We start from the raw sequence: 16,817 nt of genomic DNA, 5'->3' as shown, positions 1-16,817 counted from the left end.
CGCCGATCCCGCTGCCGGCCGTAGCCGCGCTCCGCAGCCCCCGCTCCGGGGCCGCCCCCTCCCGCGTGGCGTTGCTCCGCGCGGCCGCCAGGCGGCGCCATAACCCCGGGACCCGCCGCCGTGCGGGAGCGCCGGCCCGGCGCGGGGAAGGAAGTGGCGGCTCCCCGCAGCGGGGGCACGGCTCGGCCCGGGGGATAAAGCCATCCGCCGCCGCGGGGCAGGGCCGGGGCTCCGCGCCTTCCCCGCTCTCCCCCGCAGCGCGGAGCCGCGCAGAGCCGGCGGGCGAGGAGCTGCCCGCGCCCGGCCCCACCTGCGCCGGGGATTATGCCAGCGGAGCGCGGGCACGTCGGCGGGCAGCGGCTCGTAGGCGGCGGCAGCGGGAGCCGGGAGCAGCCGGTGCGTGAGGGAAGGGAAGGGAAGGGAGGGGAGGGGAGGGGAGGGGCGGGGGGCGGCGGGCGGACCCTTGGGCGGCGCGGGCCCGGGGCGCTGCGGGATCCCCGAGCGCGGGGCTCTGCGGGCTCCTGCCGGGGCCTCGGCGGGGCCGGGGGCCGCGGGGTGAAAGTTTCCCGAGCGGGGCGGTCCGCGACGGGAGCGATGCGTCCGCCGCACCGCCGTTCCCGGGCGCTGCAGCCATGGCAGCGCCGCGCCTCAGCGATTTCGCTCCGCAGAGCGGGGCGCTGCTCGGGGTGGGCGCGGCGCAGCGCGTTCCCTCGTGCCGGGACCGAGAGACCGGCCTTCGGCCCGGCGCCGGGTCGGCACGGCCGTTCTGAGCCCCGCCACCGCCGCGTCCCCATCCCTCGGGCCGGGATTGACCTCGATTTCGTTTTCGCGGCGTCGTGGGGAGCGGTCGGGGCGCGGCGAGCCCAGCCCTGCCCCGAGGAGGGGGCGAAGGAGCCGCCCGCGCAGCCGCTGCCGGAGGAACCGCCCGGAGGCGCCGGGAGCGGAGCAGCGCCTTCGGGGTACGGCTGTGCGGCTGTATGACTGCATGGCTGTGCGGCTGAGGGCAGCCCCGCGGGGTCGTTTCGGGCCTCGGCTCTGCGGGCAGCGAGGAGCTGGGGAGGCGGCCGAGCCCTGAGCGCTGCGTGCTGCGGGACGGAGAGAGAGAGCGCGGCTGTGGGACGGCGCCTCGCGGGGCCCGGGGCTCTCGGTGCTGCTGAGCCCCGCGGGCAGCATCGCTCCCGCATCCCCGCTCCCCTCCTGGCGCGCTGCCCTCCGCCGCGCGGCTCGGCCCTGCCGCGCTTTTGTCTCGCGTCGCCGCGGCTGAGGTGAAGTCGATGCAGATCGTGCGTTTGGGGAGGAGCGAGAGCTTCTCCCTTCGTTAATAACCGCTCTGAAGAGAGAACTTCCATCTTCCGCGCGCTGCGGAGCGGCAAGGTGGGTGATGGTGCTGGGATCCCGTGACACGGCACTGAAAAATGCCTTCGCTCTTTGGCGGCGTCATTCGCTACCGCTCTGCGCAGGAGAGCGGCTGAGCCGCGCTGGCAGACGGACCTTTGCAGGTGTGAGAGCCCGGACAGGCAGGGTTTGACTTCACGCTGAAATAAACGCACATGGTTTGCAGGACTCCTCCTCGTCCTGCCCTGCCTCTCTCCGCGCCGTCTCTGCGCTCTGCTGCCTTTTTGCTGCGTGCTTTATTTGCGCCTGAGTAACGCAGGACTGGCGGTGCTGCAGAGTTCAGCAGCGGCACCGGGGCGTTTTTCCACTGCCGAGCAGGAGGCTGCTGCCCGCGTTCAGCCCCGCCTGACCCTCGTGTCCCAGGTGCCCGCCGGCTGCGTCAGGTAACCGGCGCCGTCACCGCAGCGCTGCCTTCGGGACGCACAAAGCGAGCAATGACCCAGCAGGGAAGCGCGGTTGCAGGCGTGCCCTGGCTTGCTGCTAGCAGAGGAATGCTGCTCTGTGGTCCCTGCGGCGTGCCCTGCTTGTGGCGTCCGTGAGAGGGAGGCGAAGGAACGGAGCAGGGCCTGAAGCGGAGCTCGCCGCGCTTCTGACAGAGCTGGGCTGCTGGCAGGGCTGCTGGTGGATTGCATTAATCACGTTTAAGTTTCTGTCACCAACTTTTAATTAAAAGCATGGTTGATACCGCTTTAATGAATGTACGGATGTTAGCCATCTTCGTGCATAAAAATGCGTTTTAATTCCCTTACTATTCCCTTTATGGCCCTTAGATGCTTTTGTTACCATTTAAACAGCATACAGGAGCAGCTGTTTATCTTCTTAATGTAACTTTTTCTCGCATCTGTGTTCAGGAAACAGTAATGGTTTGAGTAAACAGTTCTCTGGTATCCTTTAGCAATATTTTGTAAGTAACTTGGCAGGAGGGTCATAAATGATGTCTGAATGGTGAACTCCAAGGCCACGCTGACAGCAGCCAGACATAACTGCTCAAATCTCTGCTGTTACATCAGGAGAGCACGCAGTCCTCAGTGCGGGACTCCTGGTCCCAAGGAGCTGCTCCCAGGATGATAACTTTGTGCTGAAATACCCCTTCTGTTGTCAGTGCTGTATTTCTGCGTGTTTGCTGCTTGTTGTGCATCTAACAGCCTGAGCGTTTATTGTGATTTGCCAGCTGGCACGTGGGAGTTTCATCCAACTTCTCATCTTAGTTGACAGCAACCAGTTTGCAGAGATCTTGTCCTGATGATGATTATTTAAAGAAATACTCAAAACTTACAACTGGCAGCGGTGCTTTGAGTTTAGGTGTGCAGTCTCTATTCAAAATTAGGTACTGCTCCTGCAGGTTGGCCAGACAGAGCATCACATCCTGCAGGCAAGATAATGCAAAAAAGGTGCCTCCAATTAATCCAAACCAGCGCTAATTTCCCCCCACACCTGAACAGAAGTCTTGTCATTTTCTTAGGAGGAAAAAGCGATGTAAGAAAAACATGGCTTTCTTAATAGCCAGTTTCTCGAAGTGGTGGAGATATTTTCTAACTAAACTCTGATGTTGGCTGATACGGATGCGCAGCTAATATTTCTGTTCATCCCCAGATTAGTGAGATGTGTCTCAATTGAATTCTGAGCCCGAAAGCCTCGTATAAGCAGAAATATCCCGAAGTGCGCAGCGTGAGTGCAAATGGAGTAATTAACGGGTGGGAGGAAGGGGATAAATAAAACGCTTTATTTTTAGCTTTGTTTCCTGGGTGTTGGGAGAAATCCAAGTGCCACAGCGTTGTGCTGGGCCTGAAGAGAGCGAACACAGCGCCGGCTTGAAAGGGGTGCACGTGGGGTTGTGCTGTGTCAACGTGGAGCTGCTCCTGGTAAGGGCAGAGCAGTGAGCTGGGATGGGTTTGGATTGCTGGCACTTGCATAAGGACAGCCGAGCACGGGATGCTAATTCAAGCATATGAGCTGGCTTAACCCATCGAGCAGTGACCTGAAAAGGCGTTTCTCGTCTGCAGTAACTAATTTGGAAGGTGGAAATGTGTAATCACGTCAGCACGTTGAGTGCTCTGCCGTATCAGTGTTTCGGGGTGAGGCCTTGTTATCTGCAGCAGAGTTTGATATTTGCACGACTGTTAACCTGGCAGCGTGGCGGGGCCGTAATTCCACGATGTGCTTTAAGAGGCTGCAGAGGGACCCGGGCTGCTCAGGGCACGGCCGGGTGAGCTCTGTGCAGGGTTGGCCTCGGGGCTCTGCTGCAGGACTTGGAGCTTCCGTGGAACCTCCTGGGCCAGGGCTTGGAGGGCAGCGCAGGGGCTGAGAGCTGGGCTGCAGAATGGTCCTTGTGTGCTGGTGTGCAGCCACGTGTTCTGTGCACCAGAGTCTGCACAGTGGGTATGACTTGTGACTGCAGTTTCTTTTAAGATCGTAGTGTAACTTAGCTAACCTCCTTCTGAAGGTAGAATCTTCTTCGCCGCAGAATCTTTTTCTCTGTGTGGGTGGTTTACCCACTTTAATGCTATATATACTTTTTTTTTAAGAAGGAAATAGGCGTTTTATATTTATCGTATCAGTTGAAATCGAAATCTAAATATTTACATCTTTTTTTTTTTTTCTGGATCCGAGGTGGGGAAGCAATGGTGGGTGTTCCCAAGCTGTTCAGTCACCCACTCCCCTGTGTGGGTCGGTTCTGTTGCATGGCAGAGGGATGGAGCTCCTGCTTCTCCTTCGTGCCTTCTGCTCCACAGCCGGAGCACTGCCCCCCCAGTGGGACCTTCCCACCTCGACACACCAAGAGCCAGACTCGTGTCATCTCTAACAGAACGTGGTTAGCAGCAAGCTGGGAGACTGGAGGGGGAGTTCAGGACATGGCTGTGTAAATAACTGGGAGATATTTTGTGAAAAATAACAAGAGGGGGAGAAAGGCCACACACTTGCTTTCTATCTGTTATCCTGGCATCTCCTCCGTGGTGCTCCCATGGCTGGCTTTCCAGGCTTTTTATAAACAAAGGTGGGAGATGGCTTCTGTGCTAAGCAAGGACAGCCTGGCAGCTGCCATGTGAGATGCTGCAGGTCGGGGCTCAGTGGGAGAGGCAGTGCACTGTGGCCAGGTGTGCTTCTGCTTTCTGGGCAGTGTCAGCACAGTGCTGTTGTGAGTCCAGCGCAGCAAACTGGCAGAGAAGGAGAGGAGCAAATAGCTCCTTTGTTTTCCCACCCTTCTTGTGTTTTAAGCATCGTTTATCCGGGCTCTTGGGACTCACTGTTTGTCTAACCTGTGTCTGGGTTGTAAAATCTCATTCCGCGTTTTAAGATGGCAAACATCTTTCAGTGACTATCCTCAGAAATGCGTTTAACACGGACACCGTGTGTCCTCTGTCTGTTTTAGGACTACAGAACCATTTTTAATGCTGTCTTTTGCTTACGTTGAATTCCTATAAATAGGCTTTTCAATAAAGCACATTCATCTCACGCGCAATTGCTGTCAGAGGGAAGTGCATATTTGGGCAAGCCTACTTGAAGCACTAACCTTCGTAGTGCAGCTCCTGTGTTGCTCCAACTTCCCATTCCAGTCTGTCGCTTTGTTGAGAAGAGCGGTGGTTGCCCTGCTAGGGGTGTCACCTTGGGATCCCTGCATGATGCTCTGCTCAGAAATATCACCATTGGAAATGATGGGGGAAGACTCTGGATGGTAAAACCTCTCAGTTACAGCGTCCTACAAACTGGCGTCTCGCAGCAGGAGGGCTTTATGCAGGGCTGTAAGGAGAACTGCTCCCTGTGTTTCCTTCAGTGGAGCTCATTAGGTCAAGTGCCAGATCTGCTGCATCACATCTGCACGGCATCTGGGCTGCGTGGGCAGAGGGGACGTATGAGCAGAGCCTTCTGTCCTGCTGCTTCGTGCCACTGCCCCCAGGAGAAGGAAAGGGGCAGGACGCAGAGCTGCACCCCAGGGGCAGGTGAGTCAGCGCGCCTTGCTCTGCTCTCTCCCACGTTGTCCATATTTTCTTTTGCTGACAGAATTTGTGTTTTACTCCTTTATAACGATATAGAACAGAGAAGAGATAAAAATGTTTTATCTTTAACAACGTGAACAAAATCATCAGCTAAGCTGTTTGGAGAGACTATTTCTATTCCAGGTTTAAAGACAAGAGTGTTTGTCTTTACATCCCCCATTCTTCCTAAATGAAGTGTATGGCACCAGCAGCATGGAGAGTCACCTTCTGATAACGAGGCTTGGGGCCATCACAAAAAAGCCTTGAAATCAGCTCAGCTAGCATTTGTGAAGCAGCTGGTTGGGATTCCTGGCAGGTACTGCAGAGGCCTCCTGCGGCAGAGTTGTAGGTGCTGGTGCTGGTTGTTCCTGCGTGTTTTATTTAACTTGCTGTTCAACTTTCGAGGAGGTGCAGATGATGCAGCCTGCATCCTCACAGCCCGTTAGGCAGCAGCTGGACTGAGCTGCCCGCCTGCCTTGCTTCCCTCGAGCCCCTACTGAAGGCAGAATAAACACAGCCACGCAGCACAGAGCCCAGGGGCTCGGCGTTGCAGCTATCGGAAGGTATTCCATCTGGAGGTGGAAAAAACAGCCCTTACGGGTTTCTTTATCTCGAGGCTGGCAAAGAGCGCCGAGTGAGTGACATATTTCCATTTGACTCATCTGTTGTCAAAGCAGTGACACCCTTGAGTCACATTAAATGCGAGGTCTTGTAGCTGGATTGGCACGTGGCTCTGCTGACCGTGGAGCAGGAGTTTGCTGGTTGTGTTTTGCTTTCGTCCTTGCAGAATTCCCCCCCTCCCTCCTCAAGATGAGACTGAATTGATTAATGCTATTGCTAATATTATGGCGTAAAAATGACAGGAGAACCTGGTTCAGATGTGATGCTGGATGCGAGCTCCAAAGATGTTCAGATAACAGTTTAAAACCCTGAGGAAAAAAAAAAAAAAAATGAGTGCCCAGTAGCCAGATGGTTGGAAAAGAGCTCCTCACGATCAATGAGGCAATATGTAAATATTTTCAATCATTACCACAGTACTGCTGTGTTGACATTGAAATTCAAAGTGCTATTCCATGGGGCTCCTCATTGATCAGCAGATGAGCTCTCATAAAACGGAGGATAAAAGCATGATGCTGAGAATTATCATGGATTGTGGGCTTCGTTGGCAAGGACAGCCTTCCAGCAAGGTCTGCAGGATGGATTTTGAACCCTCTTTGTGCGTGTTTCTAACACACGGTGTTTCTTTTCTGGCTGTGAAGTAGGGATTAAGGGGTATATTATTTCTTGAGCTGTTTTATTTAAGGGGAAATGCTGCATAGCCGACTAACTTTGCTTTGTTAATTACCCTATCGATACGGGAAGTGATAGAAATGAAATTGGTTGAATTAAAATAGATTTTTTTGGGGGGGGAAAAGTCCTCCTGAAAGCAGGATGCAGAGATCTGGATCTGGCTGATTTGCTTAGCAATCTTTCCAGGGGTGACAGCATCCTCATGCACAAAGCAGTGCCTTTAACATAAGCAGGTGCTGAGCCCACCAGGAGGCCTTTTCTCCTCCTCCTTTTCTGTTTCCACTCATGCAGTGTTCTCCTTGCAGCAAGGCCTACACCAGGTGCTCCGGAGGTGCAGATACTGCAGCATCAGGCAGGGGCAGATTTATCCAGGTGCCTTCCTGAGCCGCTCAGATTTTCTCGTTAACTGCTCTGTTTATCTTGTGTTCATTAATTCTCTCTGCTGCCTGGCACATCCTGGAGCCTATTCATTTGATTGCAGAGTTATTCAGGGTTCTGATATTATTTCTCTCCGGTTCGTTGCTTTTTAGTTGCTCATTTATATCCCCTTATTGTTTTAGGGTAAGTAACTGTTGTGGGAATGGAAAACACCTTCCCTGAGCATGGAGGACTGGTGTGACTACCTGTGGTCTGAAGCTGATGCCTGCAAATCAGGACCATGTGTGTGCAACCGCAGCTGATGTGAGTCAGGGCTGAGTACTTAGTGCAGGTAGTAGGGAGCAGGAGGCTGAGCTGAACAATCTGTGGTGCTTGCTAGGAACAGTTTTGACCCTGGGTGTTTCCTAGGACAGGACCTGCTGTGCATGTGGATGCATCTGGGTTACGCAGGGCTCTGCTCCTGAGCACAGGGCCAGCATATGCTGCTCTGTGGCTGCCACCATGGTGTGTGCTCAGGCTGCAGCCAGGTGGGAGCTCTGCCTGCCCTGCTGGTGGGAAGTGCCTTAGAGGTGGCTGTAACTGGTCCTACTGGGAGAGAGGGCTGATAACTGAAGTGCAGCGTGCTGGTTAAGCAGACGAGCCTTCAGAAGCCAGCAGAAAGCATCTTGTAATCGTCCTCCTCAGAAAGGTAAATGCCAGTTCTGTTAGTGTAGTGCTTTTTCAACACTTGTACTAAACAGGAGCTGCTTGCTGGGTGACGCCTCGTCTTCCCCCAAAATGTGTTTGCTGTGATACTGTCTGCTCACAGCTGCACTCTGGTTTGCCTTGCAATGTGCATCGTGCTGCTGCAGTGCTGATGTGATCATTGCATGGGTCTGGTCTGGGGCTGCCCCAGCTCCCCACACCTTCCTTGGAGAGATGCTTGCCCCAGGTCCTTGGGAGGGTGGGAGAAAGTCTGTAATGATCAGCACTTGCTACTGACCCATTATAAAAGTGCTCCTCTGGGAACTCTTGCATTAACTCAGAACTTACACACGTTTTTGTTGGGTTGATTTGTCCTGACGGTTTGTTTTGGACAGACGTGCCCTCGGGTTTCAGCAATGCAATAACAAAACAAGCAGTAGTAACTGTGGTTGATTACCAGTTATCACGAAACACCTGAAACACAGTCAGGGTTAATTGTTATTAATCTGAAACAGATTGATTTTTATTTTGATATTTAGGATTGGAATATAATACTGAAAGTTAAATTTAGGATTGATAAGCTTTTCTGGCTCTTATAAATAAAAGCAGCAGTGGCATCGGTGAAACCTCTGCAAACTGCAGTGATGTGCTGAGCCAAACATACAGCAAAGGTGAATTGTATGACTGTTCCAGCAAACAGGTTGTATAAATGTGTCAGTGTCCCAGTCTGCATTCATTATCTGCTGCTTACTGCAGAGAAAATGCTGCTCTTTACATTTTTCCAAAGGGAGTACTTTCAGTTTCTGTTGCTCATAAAAGCTTTTGCTTTTAATCGCTTTTGATTTCAGTATGACTAGCAAGCAGATACAGACCTGTCCTTCCGTTTGGAGCAATCATTTCAGACATGCTGTCACTGAAAATAAGAAAGTTTGTCATCTTTCCCCAGTCTACAGAAAAAAAAAAAAAGAAAAAAAAAAGGAAGACCCAACCCTGAAACAAAAAAATTAAGAAGGGAGATTGCTTTCCTCAAGGAGTCTTTGTGTGTACCTTGCATGTTGATATCGATGCCTGACGTAGAACCTTTGAGCAGCCCCATGATGTGTCAGCTGAACATTGACACTTTTCTGAGCCCTCGAGTCCCTGCCCTGCTCAGTGAGGGGCTGGGCAGATGGAGCTCTGTGCTGACTCCATTTTCAAGACTTTGAGTGTGGTTCACGTTCCTTTGCCTAGCATAGCCAGCATCTGCATCCGCCTCGTGAAAAGAAGCGTGGAATGGGCATCACACCCTGGATTCATCAGTTCTGGCACAAATTATTGCATAACGTTAAGAATAGCAAAGCTTGCTCAGATGTGTGTCGGCCTGGTGGGCTGTTCCCATCATAGCCCAGGTACACTCAGGGCTTCTGGCTGCGTGGTGGTTGGTTCTGAGATGGGCTCAGCCACCTGATATCCAGCTGTTGTGACAGTCTTTCACCCAGGCTGGCAAAGCAGAAGTGGCATTTGTGCCCCGTGCAACTGGCTCAGCTGTGAATCAGCAAATGACGTTAATAAGCATTTGTGGACTAAATATATTTTTAAGCTGCCTGGCTGCTTGCTCTTGGCAAGATCTCTGAGATTAATGGTCCCAGAACATTAGTGAGTCTTGCTGTTCCTCCAGGATGCATCAACCTGTGCGAGAAGGAACAAGGAGCAATCACACTTCTTTTCTTCTAGTTCTTAACGTTTGTGGTGAGGTCTAAATGTTCTCAGAGCAGGGTATCCCAGCTAAAGGTATCCATTGTTCTTCCAACTTTTTTGCTGCGGAGCAGGAAACAGCAGATGTGGGACTATTATTGCTGTTTTCCTATGGCCCTTTGGCTGCTGCTTGGTGGCTGGGATGCTCCCACACACCGTCTGCCCCCAAAATAAAGGCTGAGGAATTAAACAGATTGAAGGAACCTGAGGATCCTTGGGAGGAGCTCAGGGAGGGGAGCGCACGTGTGACCTGAAATCTCACCAGGCACTGCAGAAGCATCCTTCAGAATAGCTTCTGGTGCTTGGTGGGGGGACTGCGCCCTTCTGCAGGCAGTGAGGGGCTCACAGGGTGGTGAGGGCAGCTCTGCTCCCACAGCGTGCGTCCCGCACGTCCCTGGGGGCTCTTTGGAAGAAGGCTGCTGTGCAATTGTTGTTGTTTTTTTTTTTCCTCTATTTTATTTTAATTTTTAAAATTTATTTTGATGTGGAATCAGTGGTTTCTCCTTCATGGAAATCTTTCAGCACTAAAAGGGAAATGCTTTAGGGGGAAGCTGTTCTATTGCACAGCGAGAGCGCGTGAGAGTGGTCAGCGCGCTGCATGCGTGTGTTTTTCTTCCCTCTGTTTTTTTCCTTTTTCTTTTTCTTTTTTTTTTTTTAAATTTCCACGACTTGGAGATGGCGATGACTCACGGCTTGGAATGCGCTTTAAATCCCCGAGGTGCTCATTGCCGCCTACCATCACGTATTGAATTTCTGACATACCGGAGGGATGTCTGCAGAGCAACTCTGATGTGCAATTATAAAACGTTGTAGCTGTGCGTTGTTTGCATAGGAGCCATTAGCATGGTATAACTGTGAAAATAATGCAGCTTTCTTCTTGCAGTTGATTTCCCACGGGCAAGGCAGTTAAGCAGCTGTGCTTTATCATTTCCTAGGTTGTTGACACGTGGACCAGCAGTGACATCCTTCTTCAGCAATGCTGTCTTTACTCCCTCCTGCATTCAGAAGCATCTAGAGAGATTTCTTGCCAAAGGTAGGTTCTGGCAGTTCAGCTGCATGGCTGTTCTTTTCCTTCTGTGCTAGAAAAAAGCATGTAGATGTTACTAGGGAGAATGGTAAGAAGTCTGATGGAGACCAGTTTGCTGCTGGTCAGAGAAGGGATCAACCTTAGCTTGGGTTGCCCTGGAATAGACTCAGGTGAAATGAGTAGAGTGGAGTCTGGAAGAATGGCCTGTAGGTTGCCTTAGAGAAGGGCTTGGCAGTCACGGAACGTGGTTGGCTTGTATTGCTTAGATGTGGATTGGTAATAGAACTGTTTTTAAAGAAAGCTCATGCTCCACAGCTTTTTGTGCTTGGTCAGTGTTCTCGTTTATTTGAAAGAATTCAAATAAATCAAAAGGGGAAATGGCCATGCAGGATGTGTGATTAACATATGTTTTGTGGGTCTCACCCCTCCTCTCCCCCCCCCCCCCCCCAAAAAAAAAAAAAAGGGTTTGCTTTGAAATAAACAAGCATGCACCTCCTGGTGCTGCCATGACATTGTGTTAGCTTCTAACTCCTATTTTCCTCTCTGAAGTCCTAACTTACTTGACGTTTTCAAGAGGATTGAGGTGCAAAGCTTCCACAGCAAAAAGTGTAGATGGGAGCAGAGTACCCTGTGGGTTCTTTAACAAGCAATTCTTAAGAGATTTGGTGCTTTTTGGGATTTTTGTGCACCCTTGTGCTCCAACTTGCAGAGTGTAGCTTGTGGGTTTGCTGGGTGCCTTTCCAGCTCTACTGAGCTTCTTTTATGTGAGTTCTAGAAATACGTCTCGTAGTCTGTACACAGAATTGCTGGCTAAATGGGAATTTTTCAGTAGATGGAATGTCAGCCTTTACCTGAATGGGTAGTTTCGCATCTTCTTGTTTTCCTCCAGTGCATTTCTTACCACTTCATATTTTTTTTCCCCTGTCAAAAGGGGTGTTTTTAACTCTTAGATCCAAACATTTTGCTTTGCGTTGACATGGTGATACAGCAATTTTGGTTTTTTTGCTTCTTGATGCTGAAGCTCAGAATTGTTGGCTTTTAGTTTAAGAGCAAAGGGCTGCTGCAAAAACTGGAGAAAGGGTAAATAAATGAGTTTGGGTCTGAGCTGTTTGCGTGTCAGGCTATAATATATTTTCAGTTCCTCTGGACTGGTACTCAAGTCGCAGCAGTTACACAGAAACCACAGTGACACCAGCTTTGTATCGATGTGCAAAGCCAGAAGCCCTTGAAAACTAAGGGTTATTTGACTACCTTAATTATCTCTTGTCAGCAAATTGACTCCCAATGAATTAATTGCCGTTCCCTGTGCCGATTCCTTTCCTGAAGCCTTTCTTCAGCATCAGCAGAATCCAGGGCCAGCTCAGGCAGACTGCTTGCCACACTGCAGCCCATCCCTCAGTGGGATACCCAAATTTCTCTTGAGAGTCCAGCAGCTTCTCTCCTGCATGCTGTAGCTCTGACTAAGCTGTACACAGCTCTCTGTGGGAGCAGTCACTGCTGTCAACAACTTTACTGGAGGAGTTGATGCTGCTGTAAGAATCTGTGCTCCCGGGCTGAGGGAAGACATCATGTCTCAAAAGCTGTATCTCCCTTGCCATAGATCACTCCAGGTCCTCTTGCTCCCCTGTAGGCTGTTGTAAAGGAGAGAGTGTTTGTCTGAATTGGTGGTAGCAGCAAAGAAGCACTGTCCTTAGCCATGTTTAGGGTTTGCTTTGTTTTGAGGCTGTGGGACTGCTCTTTTTGCTTGCCTGAAGGACTTGGCACTCCTCAGGGCTGACATTCCTCTCTGTAAGAGGTGCCTGAGTGGTCATTAAGAGCCTGGGCAGGTGAGGGGAAACTGCCTTGGTATTGTGTTTGCAGCAAAATGAATCTGTGCAGCTTGCGTCACTGGAGAGCAAGTAATGTCCCTGGATTGGCAGGTAAGGAACATAGGGAGAAAAATGGCTTTTAAGCGTTGTCAGGGAATGCAGTGTTCATGAAAACAAAGAGCTGAATAACAATGTCTAGAGCACAGGGAAGTGCTGTAGGCACTGAGTAATTTCCTCCTATGTCCTATCAGCATCCTTGTGCAGCAGGACCTCTGAACAGAGGAATAATGAGGAGAGGAGGGTCCTCTGGAAGTTGTACCTGGAGTATTCTGCATGGGATTATTTTGAAATCTAGGAAAGTGTGCTGAATCCCTGGCACAAGCAGAAACACAGAGCAGACACTGAGGGGTGCATATATAAGTGCCTGTGATGCTCGAGCACAGCTGTGGGATCACAGCAAGAAGTCTCAGCTTGTGGGAGCAGCGTGACAGGGGAGGTGGATGATGGTGATGCAGATAAAGAGGTGCCTGCTGCCCTGTCCATCCCTTGCTTCTGGCTGTCCAGGGACACTGCACTGCCTCTGACTTCTGCCCCACAGCTGCAGGAGCTGGGGTGCAGTGAATGATTGCCTTGCTTTAAGAAGAAGCAGAGGCTGACGTTGGCAGGAGGCTAATGTCTCCATAGTGTGCTGGGGAAGTGGTGGCCCCTCTGAACTGTGAATGTACTGTCAAGTGGAAGCCCAGGTCAGCTTTGCTTTTGGCTCCTTTGTGCCTTGCTGGCAGCACCTGCCCACGAGCCTGCGTAGCACTGTGCTCTCTTAGGTACATTTCTGCCCAGGTTGTGTAACATGATGAACTTTCCCTTTCTAGAGCCTCGTGTCCTTCTATGTGGACACAGACTAGGGCTGAATTGTACTTTTTTTTTGTGCTCTGTTTTTACCAATGGACTTGCTCCACAACCTGTGATGTGAGAATAGTACCTACTGTAAGAGGTGAGTTTAATGAAACTGCCTGAATTCAGCACCATCTATTGTCATGTTGGGTCCTTCACAGAGTATGCTGCAAAGCACAGTGCAGTGAGCTAGATCGAGGTGATAACACTTCAGAGAGGTGGGTGATGGCTGCTGTTGCTCCGACAAGAAGGGCAGCCCTGCTAGGCAGCCTGACAGCACAGCTGTGATGTTCCCACACCTGTGTGTAACGGCGTGGCTAAGAGTGGCACTTGTTATGGGGCCAGGCAGTTTGATGTTAGGAAATTGCTAGTGTGTGGATGGATGGGTTTTTTTCTCTTGGTCATTTTCTTCCTTTTTATAAAAGAAGCACTAGATGAGTAGTGGAGGAACTGTTTGGACATACGTATTTAACTGGGAGGAAAAAGCTGTGACGCTAACCACAAACTGACGGTTTCCTGCTGCAAGTAACTTTCTATAGATCTCAACCTCATTCGTTGTGTCTGTGCTGCTGTTTAAACAGCTGAGGGAAGATTCTACTGCTTCTAGGCTGCTTATTTTTGACAGTCTTTGTTGTAGCAGTTTGGGGATGGTGGCGTGAAGAAAGATCATTGTGGATCTAATAAAAATTCAGGACTGGTGAAGTCCAGAAGGCTTCTCAATCTTATGATCTTGTGTAATGTGGAAGTCGAGAAGCAAAACCATCAAACACGTGGCAGATTGATTTTTGTAATTACATTTGCATGTGTAGAGCTCTGTTTATTTCAGGGGAGATGGGATGTAATTGCATGAACCTACCTGTGTGTCTGAGACTTGTTCACCCACCACTGCAAGCTTCTGATTCGCCTTCCTCTCCCCATCCTGCTTTCCTGTGATGTGTTAAATATCACAGCTGCAAAAACGAGCGCACGTTTCTCCCTGCCCTTCCCATTGCAGCTGGAAAGCTTGGCCAGATCCTTCCCTTGTGGTTTGTGATACTGTAAATAAAGGCTTGGGAGGTCACACGTTTTCCATTTCAAGTTATTTTGTTTGCAGCGCTGGAATGGGTTTGGGGGGGTTGGAGAAGGGAAGAAAGGAGGGGGGAGAAAGAAACAAACAAAAACCCAAACTGATCTGGTTTATTGCAAAAAAACCAACAACAACAAAAAAAACCAACTCAGCAATACTAAGTGAAAACAACTGGGGGAACAGAAGACTTCAGTCTTTGACTGAAGCTGAGAGTTGGAGAATTAGAGTCAAAGATTTCACAGGAATCTACTATTAAGATTTGAAAGAGAAGCTATCTACAAAGTGAAGGCTCTGAACACCATGCTCCTGTGATCTGGTGCTGTTCCTGAGGGCTTCTGAAAAATTATCTTTAAAGGCGTGTTGATGTGACTCTGTAAGCATACTGGTGAGTAATTTCACCTGTGTTCATAATGAGCGAGCCTCGTCAATACAGTTACTCATGTGCCTAAATGTCAGTTAAGTGAACTTTGAAATGTGGAGCTGAGAAGTTCTGCCTGTGGGTCTCACAGGCTGTGATGCATCCTGTGGTTTGGTGCCCCCGAATTGCACTTCCAGGGCAGGGCAGCAGCTGACCATGGTTGGTTGAAAGCACGCAGTGCTCACTTTGCCTGCTGCATATAGGTGCACAGGTTCAGTTCTGCACAGGTTTGCAGGAGCAGAAGTGCTGGGATGGCTGTTTGTGCTGTTATTCTGGTGCCCTGCATTGGGCAGGCTTGGTCTCCTCGGCTGTGGTTCTTTCCATGTTGATGTTCGAGGTTTTGGTTGTTCACAGAAAACACCGGTTAGGTTTAAACTTCTATTTCATGCATTTAATTTTGATACTTGCAGCATCCTGTTTTGGATTTAGTGAGAAATGAGCTGAGAACCAGGGCTGGTGGGCTTTGTTACTGACTGGTGCAATGCAACATGATTAATGTTGGCTTGCTGGGGAGAACAGTTACTGGCAACTGTCACCTATTTCTGTTGAGTTTTGAAGAGACCTTTTCCTGGCAAAGATTTTTTTTTCGTTACCTTTATCAAAACAGGATATAAAAGTGAGTATATTTGCTGCTAGAGAGTCCTCATTTACCTTGATGCTGTGGAAATATTTCTTCTTCCATAAATCATTACATTTATAAGTGTGCAGCAGGAACAAAAGAGAACCACTCTCTATCTAGATGTTAATCTCTGTGCAGATGGTCTTTTGACTCAATAACTTTTCTTCCTTGGTCCTCCTTTGTGTTTTTTCTTTAGCGGGCACGTGACATGTGGCCATAAAAAATACTGGCCCAGTTTCACCCTTGCTGTAGCTCATTGACGTCATTAAAGCTACAGCAGGGATGACTTGGCCCAGATTCTTTAAAAATAAGACCTGATGAACAACCCCTCATGGAAAAGCTCTGTAGAGGTTGTCCTGAGCATAGTGCAGAACAGACGCTATGTCATTCGCTGCGACATCTGATAAAATCCCCATTGGCAACCTCCCTATGAAATGGGGTAGGACCCTTTCTGGAGGGGTTGCAGGGCTCATGGACTCGCTTTTGTGATGCCTTACCTGTGGGATGGAAAGGGACCAATAATGAAGCGATTGAAGGCACTTACAGGCAGGTCAGGGTGGAGATGTCACTTGCCTGGAAGTTTTTAGAGATGGGTTCTGTCTTTGGGCTCTCCAGCACGCAAGGGCAGTTCTTGGGCAAAGCAAATGTGGTTGAAACGAAAACCATTGCCTTGAGCAGATTTTCAGGCAGGTGATTTGAATCAGCTTTGTCTCCCACAAGCCAGTTTGTTCTTTTTCCTGGCTGCTGCCCAGCAGCTGCCTCATCCCAGGACTGGCACCCACAGATCTGCTGTTTCCCTTCCCTGGTACCTGGGATGCTCCTGGGCTCAGCATCCCAAAGCAGCTCTCCAGTGGAGCTGCTTCTGCAGTCATCCTGCCCTCTTCATAGCACGGGATATTACAGTGAATGCACATGAAAGAAGGCAGCACAAACTATGGCAAAACAATAAACTCAAACAACAATGCTTGATCCTGTGTAACCTGAAATGCAGTTTTAGATCTGAACAAGCTGAGAACAGACACAAATATAAAAAATACTTGATAGCAGATGCTTGCAAGCATCTTTTTTATGAAAATAAGTGCAGCGATTCATGGATGGCAGTTCTGCAGAATTTTGCACTAACTTAAAGTCAATGGTTTGCTCAGTTATAAATAACTGCAGGAAGAAACAACCTTTAAAGAGCGGTTGTAGCCCCAAAGCCATATCTGTAATGGATGAATGCTTGATGGCTGTTTGCAATGCCAATATTTGTTGCCGAGAGCACCTTTAACTTACTCAGCTGAATTTCCAGTTCTTGGTGGTAATAACTGTGTCTGGCCAAAGCAGGGCTCTTGCAGCTAGTCCAAGAAATCAGATAGTTATTTTTCTGATGCCAGACTCTTCTGGTCCAGTGAATATAACTGCAGGAACATATAGTTCCCAAGAAGGAAAATGCTTACTGTGAGTTTGGTGACAGCTGAAGATAACTTGGGAGCTGGGGGATGGAGAGAATAACATATTTGTCTGCTTTAAGAGCGTGTTTGTTTTAAGGGA

General features: G+C 49.9%; 1 protein-coding gene across 12 annotated transcripts in view; it reads left to right on the top strand.

Annotated features, from left to right (window-relative positions):
- The first annotated feature begins 168 nt into the window (after positions 1-168).
- The window catches only part of PITPNM2 (phosphatidylinositol transfer protein membrane associated 2), a 115,952-nt gene continuing 99,303 nt past the window's right edge, over positions 169-16,817 (top strand). For 2 of the 12 annotated variants that reach the window (XM_090120799.1, XM_031592626.2), the window contains exons 1-2: positions 170-396; positions 10,391-10,488. The gene's annotated coding sequence lies outside the window, so the exon portion shown is untranslated. The other 10 variants (XM_031592629.2, XM_090120800.1, XM_031592622.2 and 7 more) reach the window with 9 other exon arrangements.

Source organism: Phasianus colchicus, chromosome 18 (assembly GCF_987193195.1).
Source record: "Phasianus colchicus chromosome 18, bPhaCol1.hap1.1, whole genome shotgun sequence".
NCBI lineage: Eukaryota > Metazoa > Chordata > Aves > Galliformes > Phasianidae > Phasianus > Phasianus colchicus.
The sequence above is the reverse complement of the archived record's forward strand: the minus strand, read 5'-3'. Positions and strand labels throughout refer to the sequence as shown.